Source organism: Brachyhypopomus gauderio, chromosome 2 (assembly GCF_052324685.1).
Source record: "Brachyhypopomus gauderio isolate BG-103 chromosome 2, BGAUD_0.2, whole genome shotgun sequence".
NCBI classification, from domain to species: Eukaryota; Metazoa; Chordata; class Actinopteri; order Gymnotiformes; family Hypopomidae; genus Brachyhypopomus; species Brachyhypopomus gauderio.
In genome coordinates, this window is record NC_135212.1 from 8,026,206 (window position 1) to 8,048,164 (window position 21,959).

Here is a 21,959-nt window from a genome sequence, read left to right on the forward strand (position 1 = left end):
CAATAACCACTAGATATCCCACAGGTTCCCTTATGTGGCGGTGTCACAAACTTCTAAACATACATGCAATACAAGTGTTGTATAACACTATTCAAAAAAGTGTGTGTTTATCCTGAATGTAAGTCTGGTGTGAGGTGTGTATGTCTGTTCTTCTCTGGATCTCCTGAGCTGATCTGTCTGCATGTCTGTTCTTCTCTGGATCTCCTGAGCTGATCTGTCTGCATGTCTGTTCTTCTCTGGATCTCCTGAGCTGATCTGTCTGCATGTCTGTTCTTCTCTGGATCTCCTGAGCTGATCTGTCTGCATGTCTGTTCTTCTCTGGATCTCCTGAGCTGATCTGTCTGCATGTCTGTTCCTCAGATATCCTCAGATGGGTGTGGTGACAGCAGTCCGGCGGTACTGGGGTAGGTGAAAATGAGATGTTTGAACCTTGAAACATTTTGAACATGTGGAGAAAATGGATTTTCCCCCAATTCTGCTCCATGTGGCTGATTCACTATACTATAGGATAGATTTTAGGATGGACTTGTAGGATATCTGTAGAAGCCTGATTGGCTGTACTTCAGCACATGCAGTATAGAACTTAGGATGGACTTGGAGGATGTCTGTAGAAAATCCATGCTAGATTGATGAATGGAGGTTCATTGACATCATTGAATATTTTTAGCCAAAATGTGTATAATTTATATTATTTTTGGGGTGGGACGCGTTAATTTCGATTAATTACAGGGAAAAAAAATGAATAATTTTTTTTTTTTACACATTTTAGCGCATTTAACACAAGACACTTTTGCACCATGGAATGTTCCTCAGTGCACGAGTTCCATGCATACAGATTATATGGACGCAAAAATAAGATGAGCATGATGGAGATGACTGAAGAGGTTACGCTGGTGGAAGGGAAATTTAAATATAAGAAACGTCCAGATGGAAATACAAACAAAAATAGTGTTATTTGCACTTTATGCAGGAATGAGTGGGAAATTCATGATCACATATTGGTGTTGGATGAAAAGGCCTGGCTCTCACTCTCCACTCTAATTCATCCCAAAGGTGTTCTAATCGGGTTGAGGTCAGGCCTTTGAGCAGGCCAGTCAAGTTCATACCAAACTGTGCCATCCATGTCTTTATGGACCTTGCTTTGTGCACTGGTGCACAGTCATGTTGGAAGAGGAGCCAGTTCCAAACTGTTCTCATAAAGTTGGGATCATGGAACTGTCCAAAATGTCTTGGTATGCTGAAGCATTCAGAATTCCTTTCACTGGAACTACAGCTCCTGAAAAACAACCCCACTCCATAATCCCCTCCACCAAACTTTACACTTGGACAATGCAGTCAGACAAGTACCGTTCTCATGGCAACCGCCAAACCCAGACTCGTCCATCAGATTTCCAGATGGAGAAGCGTGATTCGTCACTCCAGAGAACGTGCCTCCACTGCTCTAGAGTCCAGTGGCGGCATGCTTTACAGCACTGCATCTGATGCTTTGCACTTGGGGATGTATGGCTTAGATGCATCTGCTTGACCATGGAAACCTATTCCATGAAGCTCTCTGCACACTGTTCTTGAGCTAATCTGAAGGTCACATGAAGTTTGGATGTCTGTAGATGACTACAGAAAGTTGGTGACCTTCACACTATGCGCTTCAGCATCCGCTGACCACGCTCCGTCAGTTTACATGGTTGCTGTTGTTCCCAAACACATCCATTTACTTATAATACAGGTGGCATCCTATCACAGTTCCACTGAGCTCCTGAGAGTGACTCATTCTTTCACAAGTGTTTGGAAAAAAGTCTGCATGCCTAGGTGCTTAATTTTATACACTTATGGCTATGGAAGTGATTGGAACACCTGATTCCAATAATTTCAGATGGGTGAGTGAATACGGCAATATTTTGTGTGTGTGTGTGTGTGTGTGTGTGTGTGTGTGTGTGTGTGTGTGTGTGTGTGTGTATACCTGTCATTTTGTCTCGTCAATGTTATGCACCGCACTTGGTTCTTGTTTAAGTTAAAGTATATAATGTGTGTTGATGTGTTAAATCGCTCATCTTTGCTGTGTCTGCTATGTGTCAGAGTCTCGCTCGTCTGTGTTAATGTGTTCTAAGTGCTAAAGCGCTATCTTGTTAAGAATCAAGACACTGTTTAAAGCACGTTCTTACCTCGGCATCCTGCCTTCACCTCGCGTTACATATATTTCATGGATATATATTTTAATGATATGATGTAGTCCTTTGCCTTTTCTGTCAGTTCACTCATGGTATTAACCAGACACCCTGATTAATATGCCTAAATAATTCTGTTTTACAGTGTGTTGAAGTGTGGGTAAATAATTCTGTTTAATAATTTTGCTTTCTGTGATCTGGCTTTAATAATTTTTGTTTCATTGATGTTGATGTCTAATGTCCAGTCATTACAGGATGTATTGGTACATGTAAATGTTGCTGTTGACTGTAATAGAACTAAATGATTTCTGGATTTTATTTATTTTTTTTCCATTTCTAATCCTAAATTTGTTGTTTGTTCAAGAGTTGTTCAAGAATCAAGACTGTTCTAGAGTTGTAAGTATTGATGAGACTGCAACCCTGATGTACTGCACCACCGCGTTCATGTTATTTTAATTGAGTTTTTCTTGGCAATGTTTTTAGATTTAATTACATCATTAAACATTTCCTACAAGACCACTCTAAAGTAGCTGGAAGAATAGTCAATTGTGCCAAACAGAATCAAATGCGTTTTGTTTTTGTATATGAAATAAGTCAACTATTAACATGGCATTTTCAGATGATCTTGCCTATGCTCATATTTATGCAGAGACCTCTTTAGTCAAATCGTTTTTAGCCATTGAGATTCCATCTTAATGGGAAAATTCCACTTTATTCAATGAGGTTAACAGTGTGGACTGGGAGGCTGTGGACTGGGAGGTTTTAGCATTTCATTCTCCCTGTTACTCTCATCATCTTGAAACGTCCACATTTTGATAGACAGTAATTCATTGTCTATCCTGCACATTGAGTCAATCAATACCCAATTAAGAAGTCACCAGTGACCTCGTGACCCCCCATAGTGAGAGGTCACGCTACAGAGACATAAATGTAAACTGGGCATAAGGGATCCCACCCATATACTCATCAGGCCTTGTTTGGTTCTCCCTCTCTCTCTCTCCCTCCCTCTCTCTCCCTCGCTCTCTCTCTCGTGTTACGTTTGACCTCTCTGCACTGCGGTGGCACACACACCTCATGCCTGTGGTCAGGGTGAGCAGGCGCTACTGTGAAGAGTCACTGATATTTAAGTGACCTCCTGTGTCAATATGCATGAATGATCCACCAGCTGAAGCACTCATCTACACGCACACGTATGTGCACACCCACTCACCCACCCACACGTATCACATATACATGATTTCAGAAACACTGTATATGGACACAGACGTCGTACCAGTTCACATTTTGCAACCTACAAAAACCCAAGCGTGATATCAGGACGTAGAAAACAGAGCTGGCACAACACCGCATTCACAGAGACCCTCACCACGCTGACGCCGGGCTGTCCAGACCTCTGTCCACATCTCTGTCCAGATCCCTTTGCTGTGTGGGTGCAGGTTGCCCTCTCACTAATGTTAGACCTACTTGAGATTGAAGTGGCCATGTTCTGGGAGCAGGCACAGCATTTACAAAATTAACTCAAGATTAACACACACACACACACACACACACACACACACACACACACACACACACACACACACACACACACACACACACACACACTTGCACACACTCACAATAACCTACCCTGTCTTACACACACAAACAATTACTTACACTGTTGTACACACACAATAACTTACACTTACACACATGCACACACTCATACAATAACTTTCACTGCCTTACACACACACACACACACACACACAATAATTTACACTGCCTCACACACACACAATAATTTACACTGCCACGCACACACACACACACACACACACACACACACACACACACACACACACACACACACACACACACACACACACACACACAATAATTTACACTGCCTTACACACACACACACACAACTTCTTCACTACCTTATAGAGAGAGAGCGATATAGTGATTAATGGAGAAAGGACAGAGAGAGAGGAAATGGGTGAGCATGAGAGAAGTGGGACAGAAAAAAGAAGAGAGAAAATAAGAGATACAGTGAAGAAAAAGAGGTATAGAGAGAAAGAGAGAGGTAGAGACGGAGACAGAGAGAGCAGTGGGAAGATGGCACTATTTTTACGGAGAGCCTTCCGGCGGGTGGCAGTGCTGTGGAAAGCGCAGCTGTGTGATCAGATGTGAGCGCTGGGTTGAGGTGTGTGAAGTCTTCATCCCAGGCCCGACTGAGGGATGACAGACGCGAGATCCAGGAGACTATTAATAGTGTTGACAGGATCCATGAGATACGCGAACATACTGTACTTGTTTATAGTCCTCCATGCCTTTAAGGTGAAAGTGTGGAGTGTAGCATTACTTTTCAATGCTGTGTACATACTGTGTGTCACTACACTGGATGTTCGTACCAGCAGCACAACCAGACCAACCACGACTGGAGTGTCTGCAGCCCAGTCAGAGAGAAAAGAACACAGTGCCTTAAATAAATGCACATGGGCACTGTTACACAAACAGATGCACACATGCGCACACGCATTTTATTCTTAACACTCCAGCCTATAAATAATAGAGCAATTCCCCATTTGTAGTGCGAGGCAGGAGCAGTTTAGCATGAATGGCTGCAGAAATTATGGGATGTGTTCTGCAGACATGAATATGACATCACACAGAGCAACAGCGCAGCTTAAGGACATCTAAGAACCATGTGCGTTTCTGCTTAAAACTGCAAACTTCAGGCCCCTCCCCCAAATGCTAAATCCATCTGCCATCCACCAGGCCACACCCCCCAAACGCCAATGGCAATATGACTTTCACTGAAATGCAGTCAAAAAAAGTTTGGAACGTGGTCGTTCTTTTCAAGGGACATTATGCCTGCCAAGGACAATGACAAATTCACACTTCCCCTTTACACACGCACACACACTCCACCTTGCATGACGGATGGCCTTGTGATGGGACGCAGTGTGTAAGAAGAGCCAGCTATGCCATGCTGGCTGAATGGTAGTTTTATACACACACACACACACACACACACACACACACACACACACACACACACACACACACACACACACACAGTGAGGACAGCACTGCACTGGGTGCCTGTAGATATATATAGGACTGACCCCCCCCCCCCCCCCCAGCTGTAAGTTGTGACAGGGTTGCCCTTTCATCTCCACCACAGCTCTCCTTCCCTAATCCTGCTCTAGTGATGAGTGGGTGGAGCAACACCCTGTCTGTAGGGGGTGGAGCAAAAACTTGATTTTAGTGGGAGGAGCAATATGTGCACAGTAAAGAATGGTTGCTTCACTGTACAATCCATCTCCCAGACACTGCTAAACACTCACTGGACCTCCACGCTGCTGGACCCCCACGCTGCTGGACCCTGCTGTACATGCAGTGACCACACCCTTGATGTTGATTTATGAAGTTTGTGAATGAGTGTCCTCTCCTTGCTCTAAATACATGGCCAGTCCTGGATTTGCTTGGAGATGAGGGAGAAGAGCAGTGTGGTCAGACCACACAACCCAAATCACGCTTTCTTCACCGTGCTCACGTGCAGAGAGAGATCACGCTTTCTTCACCGTGCTCACGTGCAGAGAGAGATCACACTTTCTTCATCGTGCTCACGTGCAGAGAGAGATCACGCTTTCTTCACCGTGCTCACGTGCAGAGAGAGATCACGCTTTCCACACAATGTTTACATGTAGCATGAGATCACGCTTTCTTCACAGTGCTCATGTGTAGCATGAGACCAGAGTAAACATCTGTGTGGTGGAATACAATCCCTTATGTTAGTTTAGAATGAAGATTGAAGATTTTCAGGTGTGGACGCCCATTTCTCCTCAACTCTAGGGTTAGGGGTTTGTACTCTAGGGTTAGGGGTTTGTACTCTAGGGTTAGGGTTAGGGGTTTATACTCTAGGGTTAGGGGTTTAGGGTTGACTAGTAATTTATACCTCTCTGATCTTCTGTCCTTGTGCAGGTTTATGATCACCGGAAGCAGTTGGCCAATGTCCAGCTGCTCCCTGCTAACTCTTCTAATCACCCTGCTGACCTGCCCAACCCCCACGTCCCCCCACACACCACACCTACTCCACTCCACCACTCCTCCACCACACCTACTCCACACCACCACACCTACTCCACACCACCACTCCTCCACCACACCTACTCCACACCACCACCACACCTACTCCACACCACCACTCCTCCACCACACCTACTCCACACCACCACCACACCTACTCCACACCACCACACCTACTCCACTCCACCACTCCTCCACCACACCTACTCCACTCCTCCACCACACCTACTCCACACCACCACTCCTCCACCACACCTACTCCACACCACCACACCTACTCCACACCACCACTCCTCCACCACACCTACTCCACACCACCACACCACCACTCCTCCACCACACCTACTCCACACCACCACACCTACTCCACACCACCACTCCTCCACCACACCTACTCCACACCACCACACCTACTCCACACCACCACTCCTCCACCACACCTACTCCACTCCTCCACCACACCTACTCCACTCCACCACTCCTCCACCACACCTACTCCACACCACCACACCTACTCCACACCACCACTCCTCCACCACACCTACTCCACTCCTCCACCACACCTACTCCACTCCTCCACCACACCTACTCCACACCACCACTCCTCCACCACACCTACTCCACTCCTCCACCACACCTACTCCACACCACCACTCCTCCACCACACCTACTCCACACCACCACCACACCTACTCCACACCACCACACCTACTCCACACCACCACTCCTCCACCACACCTACTCCACACCACCACTCCTCCACCACACCTACTCCACACCACCACACCTACTCCACACCACCACTCCTCCACCACACCTACTCCACACCACCACCACACCTACTCCACACCACCACTCCTCCACCACACCTACTCCACACCACCACTCCACCACCACACCTACTCCACTCCACCACTCCTCCACCACACCTACTCCACACCACCACACCTACTCCACACCACCACACCTACTCCACACCACCACTCCTCCACCACACCTACTCCTCCACCACTCCTCCACCACACCTACTCCACTCCACCACTCCTCCACCACAACTACCCCACCACAACTACTCCACCTAAACTACTCCACCTAAACTACTCCACCTAAACTACTCCACCTAAACTACTCCACCTAAATCCTCCTTGTAATCAAAGGCATTTGTGATTTAACACAAGTTAATAAATGAACTTCTATTTGGATCCTGAGATTTCTGCATCAGAACCTTAATGTACCTGGAGAAAAGCTGGGCAGGTCTTCTACTAGTGGACTCCCTAGCATGGAACCCTAACCCCTAACCCTTAACCCAGGTCTCCTCCTAGTGGATTTCCTAGCAGTGAACCCTAGCTCTAACCCTTGCCAGCAGGGAACCTTAACCCCTAACCCCTAATCCAGGTCTCCTCCTAGTGGACTCCCTAACAGGGAACCCTAACCCCTAACCCAGGTCTCCTCCTAGTGGACTCCCTAGCAGGGAACCCTAACCCCTACACCCAGGTCTCCTCCTAGTGGACTCCCTAACAGGGAACCCTAACCCCTAACCCAGGTCTCCTCCTAGTGGACTCCCTAACAGGGAACCCTAACCCAGGTCTCCTCCTAGTGGACTCCCTAACAGGGAACCCTAACCCCTAACCCAGGTCTCCTCCTAGTGGACTCCCTAACAGGGAACCCTAACCCCTAACCCAGGTCTCCTCCTAGTGGACTCCCTAGCAGGGAACCCTAACCCCTAACCCAGGTCTCCTCCTAGTGGACTCCCTAACAGGGAACCCTAACCCCTAACCCAGGTCTCCTCCTAGTGGACTCCCTAGCAGGGAACCCTAACCCCTAACCCAGGTCTCCTCCTAGTGGACACCCTAACAGGGAACCCTAACCCCTAACCCAGGTCTCCTCCTAGTGGACTCCCTAACAGGGAACCCTAACCCCTAACCCAGGTCTCCTCCTAGTGGACTCCCTAGCAGGGAACCCTAACCCCTAACCCAGGTCTCCTCCTAGTGGACTCACTTTTCACATGACCTCACGTGTGCAGCCAGGAGACACACTACTGTAGTGCTAATGGATACATGAGCTAGGGGACTGTTAACAATAGAGCACACGCCAAACCAAAGGGTCAGGGTTCTGGTCAGGGTCAGGGTCCAGTTGCATGAGGAGACCAGTCTGTCCATAGCTTCTGTTCACTCATAGTCCATAGTATCTGAGTTGATATGTAAAGTAGAACCCTTGCATATACAAACATGTAAATGCCTTATTAATGTTCAGAATATTTCAGATGTCAATGACTGTTCTAAATTTTGCTGGGTCTGGAAATACGTGTCATGTGTTTGATATACAAGCCTGAATGACGTCTTTCTGCAAATGACTGAAATGCTCCAGAATCTATTGAGGCAACAAATATCAGTGATAGCTGGCAGGCCGCTGGGACTCCTCTCTGTCACTGCGCTCTCAGCAGAAAGCACTTCTACAGCAGAAAGCACCTCTAGACTCAGGGAGATCTAGTGGTATAAGGGCATGTAAGTTTCCATCCTATGAAATATTCATCTCCACAACAACATTTCCATTTATCCAGGCGGCGACGAACACCCCCCCACCCCACCCCCCGTGTGCTCCTAATGGATTATGCAGGAGGAGTGAGTGGAATAAGGAACTCCACACAGTCTCACCCCCTCACGCCATTACGCTGAAAATCAGGCTTCATGCAAGATACCTCTGAAGGAAGTATGGGAGAAATGAAGAAACCAATAAAAAAACACTAACAGTATAAAATAAATAAGTGGAGGAATTTCAGCATCCGTGATGAGGTGAGGAAGCCCACACACGAATGAACCCCGACACCATTGGGCTAATGCGGACCACGTTTCGCTTCTTTACAGGGTAAAGCAAAATGTTCAAGCTGCTTTTACTTTTGCTGGAATCATTTTGGTGCTTTGAATGGGACCACCAGCTGTAAACTGAAAAATGGGAGGAGTAGCTTCATCTCCAAGGAGATCTGGCGTGAAGGCGTGGCGAGTGTCTCACCACAGAGTCCCTACTGCATTAGCAGGGTTACAGTGTTCTTACTGTGGTTCAACTGTAACACAACGCGGCTCCCCATGGTTTGTATGGAGTGTTGATGAACCTGAACCTGTCTGTCCATTTCTGAGGTCTGTATGCCTGTTTGTCTGCCTGCCAGCTGCCTTCAGATCTGCGAAGGTATGAATGTGAGATTTAAAAGCAAGTATCACACGTAGTTTTTGCAGTGAGATTTATGCATTTTGTTTCTTGAGCTAAATATGGTTGAGATTGAAGGTGAGAGAAACGTGATGCCATAATGTAACACTGCATGTAAATGTCACATGCACCAACTGTGGTGGGAGGAGCTGAAGAATGGGAGGGGCTGAAGAGTGGGAGGAGTCAGTGGTGTGTGGGAAGACATCCTAAAGATGAGATGCAGCAACAGAAGTGATGTTGTTTTACTCTTTTGCATAGGCCAACTGGCTGGTTACTTATTTCACTCAATCGACACCTACAGCCAAATATCTGTCAGAATGTCTGGCTGTTTTGGTCTATGGCCATTGCATCTAGGGTTTAACAACACAGATCATCATTGTTTATAAAGATTTGTTGCAGTTGCCTTGATGTTGAAATTGCAAGCAGACATTGAAGAGTAAAGGATGTGTTTATGGGTAGTGTGGCCTTCACTGCTGCACATCAGGGTGATCTATGATGGCAGCGCGGGAGAAGAATGAGGACTCCCTGCACACCTGAAGAGCAGATGGCAGACTGACTGAGTGGAGAGTCATGCACCATAAACCGTGAGATCCAGGAGACGGCGAGGTTAGGGATATGAAGACTTGCTGCCTCTGGCTACTTTAGGGTAATTATCTGCCATTAGCTCTTTATTGTGGAGGCAGAGACTACAAACTTTGTAGAACATCCTGAGGCGAATCTGAGCAGGGCGCCATGTTTAATCACAGCCTGGGTGAAGCAGGGGATGCAGACTGCTTGGCCCAAACCAAGACTGATTATAAAGACACAGCGCATCCCTACACGTTTGAAATGACCCTTAACCCTAACCCTAGTTTGAACAAAGATACAAAAAAAGATGCTCCTCTGTTTATTATGCATGCCACTCCCCACTTCATATGTTATTATGCATGCCACTCCCCACCACATTATTATGCATGCCACTCCCCAATTCACATGTTATTATGCATGCCACTCCCCACCACATTATTATGCATGCCACTCCCCACTTCATATGTTATTATGCATGCCACTCCCCACCACATTATTATGCATGCCACTCCCCAATTCATATGTTATTATGCATGCCACTCCCCACCACATTATTATGCATGCAACTCCCCAATTCATATGTTATCATGGATGACACTCCCCAATTCATATGTTCCATCCAGCCAGAGTGATTATAAAGTATTATGAATGTATATCATTCATATGATCACTTACATAAACCATTAAGTCCATAATGGGCCCTATGAAAGTCTGTGATTAAAACGGGGCATCTTCAGATCCTCTACATCAACTGCTGAGTCTGAATCTGGAAACCATATTTGTCCTTTCATAGCAGGTCCTGTGCAGAACATCCTAACACTCCCCAGCACTGAGGGGGCAGAGGTTTTGCCCTCTGGTGGTCGATGCCGCGAATACCGCATATGCTAGAAGCTCTTCCCATCAGTACTGATTATTCAGTCTGGAACTGCAGACACTGTCAGGGTCAGCGTGCCCGAGGAAATGTGCTCCCTCCCAAACCCCCCCCCCCCGGCCACACGCACAGGAGCCCTGACCAGTCATGCTGCACTCAGCTACTATTATGAGGAATTTCCTTCCTGATCCACCGTGCAGTGGCTGGTGCCCTGCTGGCTGAGCACCCTAACCCTGGAGCAGGAGCGGAGAGATGAACCACACAACGCATGCAGGCAGGGGATAGGGCCTCAGACAGGGGCACAGCAGCTGTGTGATCAACACACACACACACACACACACACACACACACACACACACACACACACTCCAGCTCAAACAGTGCATTGTGTGCAGTCGCTATGAACTGTCAGCACATATAAATCCTCCTGATCTCATGCATGACATCATTGGCCAAGACTGCCCGTAAGCTTCTATGGACCTGATCACCATGCCTCAACCATGGAAACCACAAGGGGCTTCATTATGGGTGAGGCTAAGGTACTCACTCTTGGTTGGAATGCCATGCAGGTCTAAGGTACTCACTCTTGGTTGGAATGCCATGCAGGTCTAAGGTACTCACTCTTGGTCCTCTGAGAGTGCCGGAAAAATGGATAAAGAGAGAAATCAATTTCTTCACCGGAGCAGAATCAAAACTCTGTGACTTTTACAGATGAAAGTGGATGTAGTGTGCAGAGAACATACGACTCTGAGAATCATCAACACTGTGATCACATACTGTGATCTTGACTGGGCTATGACATATTCTATGCACAATATTCAAAAGTGTGATTACACTTCAGTGTGTGAGTGTAGCGTTAACACACAGGGTCACAACGACGCCACAACGACACGATTCATAGCCCACTGGGGCTGAAGGTGTAATAAGAGGAAGGACAGAGACAGCAGGTTACACTCTTCCTCACCAACAGAGGAGAGGAAAGAAAATACAGACAAATGTCAATATGTCCTGTAACCTGTCCTTCCTCACAACTCCACTCCTCAGTGTGTGAGCACAGAAAGGCCACTCACAGAGGGACGTGTCATCACACACAGGAAGTGCTCAGTCAGGAGAGACTGACAAGGTGAGTCACTTCTTTCTCCTGTGTCCAAAATACAAAACCATGAAAAAAATCCTTTCTGCATAGGATTAGTGACAAAATCCCCACCTACACTAACTGATACAGAACAACTGAGAATCTTCTTGGGTTGGAAGAACAGACAGACTGCAGATTTAGCAGGACAGTTTGTACAGAAGTGTCATAAGAGCTAACGTAATAACACATCCATGCACAGTGCGGCTGTCTGACTGTATTCTAACATCCTTCCCTTAGTTAATGCTGTTGTTTACTTCATTGTATTCCATTTTCGTTCATGCTCATGTTCTAATTTTGTTGTTGGTTTTTTTTCCTATCCTGTACAAAAATGTATTTTCAATTGTATATTAATAATACATTTAGTGTATTCTATTGGTAACATGTATTTTATCCTGTCACTGTGTGGGAGGGAGAGAGAGAGAGGGGGAGGAAGAGGGAGAGAGAGAGAGAGAGAGGGAGGGAAAGAGCAGCATAGACAGAGAGGGAGGGAGAAAAAGGGAGGGAGGGAGGGAGAGAGAGAACAAAACTGACAAAACAAACTGACTACAGGATTACAAAAATTTGTCTATTCCAGGACTTTAGAAGAGCAAGAAATAAAATGTGTAATACATACAAATGGTTTAGTAACACTAGCACCAACAGAAGAAGCACTAAAAATTAACTATATCAATACTAGAACCATATTGTAGAGACTGGGCCCTTAACGTAAATATGGATAAAGCCAAAATAATGAACTTCCAAGAAAAAGCTACATTACAAATGAGAAAATACCAGTTTTACTTTGAAGATGCCTTAATATCCAACACAAACACCTACACACATCTAGGTGTGAAAATAAACTCTAATGGAACTTTTAAAACAGCATGAAACTTATTATACAATAAGAAAAACTATTTATAATCCCTATACTGCAATTTGGCAACAATTATATAAATCATTAATTCAATCAGTAACATGCAAATAACAGCAGTGAAATGTAGTGCAGAGCTGTAGTATATTGCTGAAGTGTAGTGCTGTAGTGTAGTGCTGTAGTGTATTGATGTCTAGTGTCATTGCTGTAGTGTAGTGCTGTGGTGTAGTGCTGTGGTGTAGTGGTCACTTCTCCAGACAACAGCAGGATGACATGAACGATATCAGACCAGAGAACAGCGGGATGACATGAACGATATCAGACCAGAGAACAGCGGGATGACATGAATGATATCAGACCAGAGAACAGCAGGATGACATGAACGATATCAGACCAGAGAACAGCAGGATGACATGAACGATATCAGACCAGACAACAGCAGGATGACATGAACGATATCAGACCAGACAACAGCAGGATGACATGAACGATATCAGACCAGAGAACAGCGGGATGACATGAATGATATCAGACCAGACAACAGCGGGATGATATGAACGATATCAGACCAGACAACAGCGGGATGACATGAACGATATCAGACCAGACAACAGCGGGATGACATGAACGATATCAGACCAGACAACAGCAGGATGACATGAACGATATCAGCTCTGCAGCTGTAACGAGGTCCAACTGAACCCGTTCTGATCTTTAGAAATGCCAATATTTTGGTACTGCATTGTGTGGTTGTGAACAATGTGCCTGTATGTATGTGTGCTATAGCATCTTTGTCTGTGCATGTGTACATGCGCGTGTGTACCTGTGTGTGTGTGCCTGCTAGTGTGTGCATCTACACAACAGTTCTGATATCACTATCTGCAGGTGTATGCCACTTTTTTAGCTTCTGTTGTCTGCCTGCTTGGGTGCACCTTGACCAGTATGTTGCATAGCAACAGGGAAGAGAAGTACCCTGCTGGTTTCCTCTCCCAGTGGCAGCTGGGTTCTGAAGCCCCTGACTATAGACAGCACATGGCACAGCTGCACCAAACCCTGTCAAGAGGCCCTTAATGACTGAATCTGTGCCAATCCGAACAGAAACAAACCAAGGAAGCGGACACAGATCCTGCAGGCAGCACATGCCCAGTTTGCGGAGGACCACGCCCCGGCCAGTGGGCGCAGGACCACGCCCCGGCCAGTGGGCGCAGGACCACGCCCCGGCCAGTGGGCGCAGGACCACAGACATGCGCCCACCAACACACACCAACACAGACAATGTAGCAGTTAACAAGGAGTCTGCCCAGCTAGAGTCCAGGGTTAAGTCTAGGTGAGATTAGTCTAGGTGAGGTTAGTGTAGGTGAGGTTAGTCTAGGTGAGGTTAGTCTAGGTGAGGTTAGTCTAGGTGAGGTTTCTAACCACCGAGCCTGGTGGTGGAGTCACACAGCAGACCCTCATTCCTGGATCTGCAGGTGTACAGGCAGCACTGTTCAACTAATGCTGGGGGAGCAAGACACACATACACACAACTGAGAAAAATGGAAAATGGCCTAATGGATAGGACACAGCTAGCTTAAGGGAGTGTGTTGTGTGTTACCAGCGTCTTTATTTTTTATTATTGATTTTTTTAAATTTACCATTGTTGTCACTAATTTTGTAATTATTGTTGCTTGTATTTTATTGGCAGTTCTTTGTTGCTATTGCTGTAGTACTGAAGCAGTATTGTTGTAAAGTACAGTCATGTCAATAAAGCTTCTTTGAATCTGAGAGAGAGAGAACTGAAAATTGCTGCTATCTGCAGGATCAAGTGAGTCATTGAGCTGATGAATAGTTTGTCAAATTGACCCAGATGATTCACACTGGGCTCAGAAGGCAAACGATCCCATTAACAAACACTAGAACACATGAAGGCACACTACTCTACAACACACATGATCACATCAACACACACATGATCACATTAACACACACTACTCTACAACACACATGATCACATTAACACACGCTACTCTACAACACACATGATCACATTAACACACGCTACTCTACAACACACATGATCACATTAACACACACTACTCAACAGCACACATGATCACATTAACACACACTACTCTACAACACACATGATCACATTAACACACACTACTCTACAACACACATGATCACATTAACACAAGCTACTCTACAACACACATGATCACATTAACACACACTACTCTACAACACACATGATCACATTAACACACACATGATCACATTAACACACACTACTCCACAACACACATGATCACATTAACACACACATGATCACATTAACACACTACTCCACAACACACATGATCACATTAACACACACATGATCACATTAACACACACTACTCCACAACAGACATGATCACATTAACACACATGATCACATCAACACACGCTACTCTACAACACAAATGATCACATTAACACATGCTACTCAACAGCTCACATGATCACATTAACACACGCTACTCTACAACACACATGATCACATTAACACACGCTACTCAACAGCTCACATGATCACATTAACACACGCTACTCAACAGCACACATGATCACATTAACACACACTACTCTACAACACACATGATCACATTAACACACACTACTCTACAACACACATGATCACATTAACACACACATGATCACATTAACACACACTACTCCACAACACACATGATCACATTAACACACACATGATCACATTAACACACTACTCCACAACACACATGATCACATTAACACACACATGATCACATTAACACACACTACTCCACAACACACATGATCACATCAACACACGCTACTCTACAACACAAATGATCACATTAACACATGCTACTCAACAGCTCACATGATCACATTAACACACGCTACTCTACAACACACATGATCACATTAACACACGCTACTCAACAGCTCACATGATCACATTAACACACACTACTCAACAGCACACATGATCACATTAACACACGCTACTCAACAGCACACATGATCACATTAACACACGCTACTCAACAGCACACATGATCACATTAACACACACTACTCTACAGCACACATGATCACAGGTGGTCTTCAAGGGGTCGGGTAGGGGGCATGCAGTTTCCATTTCCACACCCCCAGAGAGCTGAGAGGGGGGGGGCACTGGTGGAAACGTGGAGGGGTGGAAGGGTTGGGTTGTGGGGGGTGGGGATTGTTAAAGTCATGCATCATAGCTCCCATTTTAATTCTCCCTATTAATTCCTGAACTGGCCTTTCCTGAGGCTGCTGAGGGTTTAGCAGTGCAGCGTCACTGCCCGAGCCCTGACCTAGCTCACAGCCCAACACCTCCACCACCTCCACCAACACCTCCACCAACACCTCCACCACCTCCACCAACACCTCCACCACCTCCACCAACACCTCCTCCAACACCTCCACCACCTCCACCAACACCTCCACCACCACCTCCACCACCTCCTCCAACACCTCCTCCAACACCTCCTCCAACACCTCCACCACCTCCATCAGCTGTCAGCAGCCAAGCTGATGAGTCAGGAAACAAAAGCTGCTCACACACACACACACACACACACACACACACACACACACACACACACACACACACACACACACACACACACACACACACACATTAATGCCCATGTGCACATACACATACTACTTGCTCAAACACACACACACACACATTCCAAGGTGCCTGGTTGCTGCCTGTCCTTGGTGTCCTGGTGACCAAACAGAGGATGAACTCTTCAGACTGCAGGCAGCAGGGTGGGTAAGAGTCAGGGTCAGGCCCAGGGGTCAGGGATCAAGATCTGCTGTAAATCAGGTCATCATCATAGGGGCTAGGTCATCATGTGGATCCGCAGTATATCCTAAATCTAACTTCCAATCTAAACTTCTAAACTTTAATCTCTAACACTGAACCTCCACGGTTCATCAGAAGAACTTGAGGTTCAAAGGCTAAAATGACATTATTGGCAGATAATTGGCCATCGTTACACACAACACTGGCTTAAAAAGGAAAGAAAATGTTTGGCTTTGAAATTTCTGACTGATAACATTTATAAATGATGGTACCTAAGGGGGGGCTGAGAATGAGCTATCAATCATTCAACCAAACCATAAACTTTAATAAGATAATCAAGCACCAGGACTCTCTCACAGTGAAGAAGGCAAACACATAAACGCATTAACACATTTAGCTTGTTACGGCTGTGAGCTGACAGCATTATACAGGCATTACTTCACATGTTCACGTTCACCAACAGTTTTACCAATCTACAAACGAGCTGGACTGAGACATTTTAATTATTGATCTATAACGTCTCTCAGATCCATTTGATTGGAAGAAAACCTGTCTGGTGTTTAGTGAGCGGGCCATAAGGGGAGGGGTCAGGTCTTAAGGGGAGGGGTCAGGTCGTAAGGGGAGGGGTCAGACCATAAGGGGAGGGGTCAGACCATAAGGGGAGGGGTCAGGTGGATACTGTACTCTCAGGGTCTAAAGTGCCTGGTTTAGACTCTAAGTGCTAAAGTGTTTTAATTCTCCTGAGATGGAAAACACAATTCAGCATCCAAACTAAGGTCTTCATGCTAAGGTCAAAAAAGGTCATGCTAAGGTCCTCTGGGCACAATGACACTGAGGAGTATGAACTTTCACTTTTCAGCCAGCCTTGATGATGCTCACTACATGTACAGAGGGCTAAGATCAAGGTCAGCAGGCATGTGTTGGGGGGACAGGCGTGTGCATGTGCTGGAGGGACAGGCGTGTGCGTGTGCTGGAGGGACAGGCGTGTGCGTGTGCTGGGGGGACAGGCGTGTGCGTGTGCTGGGGGGACAGGCGTGTGCGTGTGCTGGGGGGACAGGCGTGTGCGTGTGCTGGGGGGACAGGCGTGTGCTGGGGGGACAGGCGTGTGCTGGGGGGACAGGCGTGTGCTGGGGGGACAGGCGTGTGCGTGTGCTGGGGGGACAGGCGCGTGCTGGGGGGACAGGCGCGTGCTGGGGGGACAGGCGCGTGCTGGGGGGACAGGCGTGTGCGTGTGCTGGGGGGACAGGCGTGTGCTGGAGGGACAGGCGTGTGCTGGATGGACAGGCGCGTGCTGGGGGGAAAGAGGCTTATGGTGCAGCACTGAGCTGTGACAGTGATAAAGGCCCAGATGTGGGGTTGCCTGTTTACACAGCTCTGATCCCCCAGCACCTCCATCCCTCATCCATCACACTCACCACCCCCTCAGAGCTGAGGTCTGCACCACAACTCAGACCCTCATTCTGTTCCCCACACACACACACCCTGTTTACACTCTGTTCCCCACAGATACACACAAACACTCATTTCAAGTAGCCCGCTGCAGAAGTGTGTGTTGTGCTGCTGTTCTGTCTGGGTTCTGGAAAGATAAAGAAACGTCTGAGTGTCTAGAGCATTATGGAGTGAAAGTGCAGATGTCTAGACAGTTTTGATGGAGCTAGCAGCAAGCCAAGGTGAGTGGCGAGGAGGTGGTGCGCTGAGGTGAGGGAGGGGAGGGCGGTGTTTGAGGGGAGGGTGGTGTTTGAGCGGTGGGTGGTGTGCTGAAGAAACAGGTTACTGGGGAAACAGAATGCGCACTCAGATCTGGACCTGTGAGTCCATCACTTCACCTTATATGCTGAAGGACACCGGTATGTTCTAGAAGGGTTACACAGACAAACGTAATATTATTGGTTAAGCTTGGTACACAGTGTACAAGACATACACATGCTTATTAAATGATCAGCTGCATTATGCACCATCCCTGTTAACACAGGTTTAGTTCTTACCAGCTTCTATCTGAAATAAATGTGTCGAAATTTAAATGATCAGCTTTGACAGCTGAATGTTTCTGATTTAATTATTCTGGACCTGATACAGGTTTCCCGGGTTGTTCTCCATCCACTGGAAATGTTACAGAAAAAGAATAAAACAAAGTGTAAATTCTCCCTCTGTGGTCACAGCTCGGTTTTGAAATTAAAGACGTGTTTTAATAGTGCTGTATGGCTTGCAGTGTACACACACGCACGCACACACGCACATCCACACACACACACACACACACACACACACACACACACACACACACACACACACACACTTCATTGTGTATCCAAACAGCACTGGTTTAAATAATGACCTACAGTGATTCAGCTGTAACGAGAGAGCTGGGACATCCTTCTCAGATCTTTGTTCTTCACACCTCACACCTCAGGTTCCTCACATCTCAGGTTCCTTACACCTCAGGTTCCTCACATCTCAGGTTCCTCACACCTCAGGTTCCTCACATCTCAGGTTCCTCACACCTCAGGTTCCTCACACCTCAGGTTCCTTACACCTCAGGTTCCTCACATCTCAGGTTCCTCACACCTCTGGTTCCTCACACCTCTGGTTCCTCACACCTCAGGTTCCTCACACCTCAGGTTCCTCACACCTCAGGTTCCTCACACCTCAGGTTCCTCACATCTCAGGTTCCTCACATCTCAGGTTCCTTACACCTCAGGTTCTAGGGCAGATTTGGAACTCTTGCATTGCATTTTATTTCATTGAATTTAGATGTGGTGTGGGCCAGTAACTCTCTCCAGACCTGCACAGACCGGCGGCTCTCTCCGGACCTGCACAGACCGGCGGCTCTCTCCGGACCTGCACAGATTGGTGGGTCTCTTTGGACCTGCACAGATTGGCGGGTCTCTCCGGACCTGCACAGACCGGCGGGTCTCTCCGGACCTGCACAGACTGGCGGGTCTCTCCGGACCTGCACAGACCGGCGGGTCTCTCCGGACCTGCACAGACCGGCGGGTCTCTTTGGACCTGCACAGACCAGCGGGTCTCTTTGGACCTGCACAGACCAGCGGCTCTCCACCTGCTGGAGTGGTTAGAAGTGCACAGAAAGTGCTGGAACGCATTAAAGTTGGAGAGTTCAAAACTCTCCTGCTAACACATTTCCTGCCATTAATATGCTAAAATACACACGAAACAGCAGTTCAGTCTTCAAGTTATGGACAGGCTAACCCTAACCCTTCTGACTATGACATCTCAACACATTTAATGGGTTAAGATTACCGTGACCCTAAACCCCAGTTACCCTAACCTTAACTCCCAGTTACCCTAGCCCCCATCTATCCTAACCCAACACATTTAATGGACCCATAAATCACATACCAATACTGCCTCATTATAACAGACCTACTGCGGCATCACTAACAGAGCTCAGTTTTAAAGGCCTCATTTACAGGTCTCATTTAAACGACTTTAAATTATTTAAAGGCTGACCAATCAATCCATCTGGTAAGGCTGTGATCGGAAGCCTTGACCTGCAAGGGAGAGTGGTGGGGTGTGTCGGAGAGTGGTTCAGTGGGGAGACTGGTCTGGTAGGGTGAGTGGTCTGGTAGGGAGACTGGTCTAACACAAGCCCCAACACTAGCACTAGCCCCAACACTAATCACGATACCAACACTAACCCCAACACTAATCACGATACCAACCCTAACCTCAACACTAACCATGATACCAACACTACCCCTAACACTAACCCTAACCCCTGCACTAACACTACCCCTCGCCTGGCTGTCATACCTCACCAGCAGCCTCACCACAAATTCACGTGGTCAAACCTTTAAGAATGATCTGGAAAAGCAGGACTGTAATTCAATCGGAGGAGGCACAGGGGAGGCGCAGGGGAGGCACAGCGCTCCGTGCGCAGTGCGTCTCCTCTTATCTTTGGAGCCTTCTGCAATACGATACAGCCTGCCATTTGGCCAGAGAGCACTGTGTGTATGGAGAAAGGTATGGGGAGGTGATTAATATTATAATTGAATCTCTCTCTCACCCCCCTCTCATGCTCTCTCTCTCCCCCCTCCCTCTCTTCCCCCTCTCTCTCTCCCTCTCTGATCAAGTGGGACACTGAGGGTCTCTTGATTTGCTGCTGCAGCTATATTTACTTAGTTAGAGTGTAACAGCACATCACATTGGGATTCTGTTACCCCCCCACACATTCTCTCACACTAACACGTGTGCGCACACACACACACACACACACACACACACACACACACACACACACACACACACACACACACACACACAAGCCCTTGGTCCCAACGCCCCTTTCATGGAGGAGAGGGGAGGAGGAGGGCAGGTCCCATGTTCACACTAATGAGGTGCAGGAGTAACCAGTCCAGCAACTCTGGCATCCATCCAACAATCAATATTTTGACTCTGACAGACCTCAATGGGGCTGCACTCACACCTGCTGGCCACTGCGTGTGTAATGTGCTTAAACATGTGACTGGGTCAGGGTCTGTGTCCCAGCCACTGCTTTACACTGGTCTATTACAGCACATGGACCGCAGGGACAAGCCAATTCTTAAGGAGACACCCGCAGTGATACTAGGGTTAGGTAACAAAAATATAATTTTAACTAATTAATGTAGGTTGATTACAGATTAACTGCCACTACAGTAATCAGATTAAATGTTAATTGCATTAAGTACAATTTAACTGTAGTATGCAGTGTCTGCTGCATTTTAGTGGGCTGTAGATTATGTATGGCTCCATTTAATTTTACAAGGCAAGTGATTTTTCATTAGTTGCACACTTATATGAATGAACAAATGAACAGAGGGGACTGTTCATGTTCAGTGACAAACACTGCCAGACATCACAAACACTAATATCAAACTCGGTGACATCAGACCCACTGATATCACAAACACAAACATCAAACACAGTAATATGAGACCCACTGACATCACAAACACCACCATCAAATTCAGTGACATCAGACCCACTGACATCACAAACACAAACATCAAACACAGTAATATGAGACCCACTAACATCACAAACACCAACATCAAATTTGGTGACATCAGACCCACTGACATCACAAACACTAACATCAAACACAGTAATACTAGACCCACTGACATCACAAACATCAAATACAGTAATATGAGACCCACTGACATCACAAACACCAACATCAAACTCAGTGACATCAGACCCACTGACACCACAAACACTATTATCAAACACAGTGACATCAGACT

The 21,959-nt window shown here is 46.7% G+C and overlaps 1 protein-coding gene across 4 annotated transcripts in view; it reads right to left on the minus strand.

The window, feature by feature from the left end:
• Positions 1-21,959, minus strand: part of tspan9a (tetraspanin 9a) — a 139,368-nt gene that overhangs the window by 97,924 nt on the left and 19,485 nt on the right. Inside the window, exon 3 of one of the 4 annotated variants that reach the window (XM_076985775.1) lies at positions 11,466-11,512. The exons of 2 other annotated variants lie outside the window; for them this stretch is intronic. The gene's annotated coding sequence lies outside the window, so the exon portion shown is untranslated. Of the gene's footprint in view, positions 1-11,428; positions 11,513-21,959 lie in introns of all 4 variants that reach the window. One more of the 4 variants, XM_076985771.1, reaches the window with a different exon arrangement.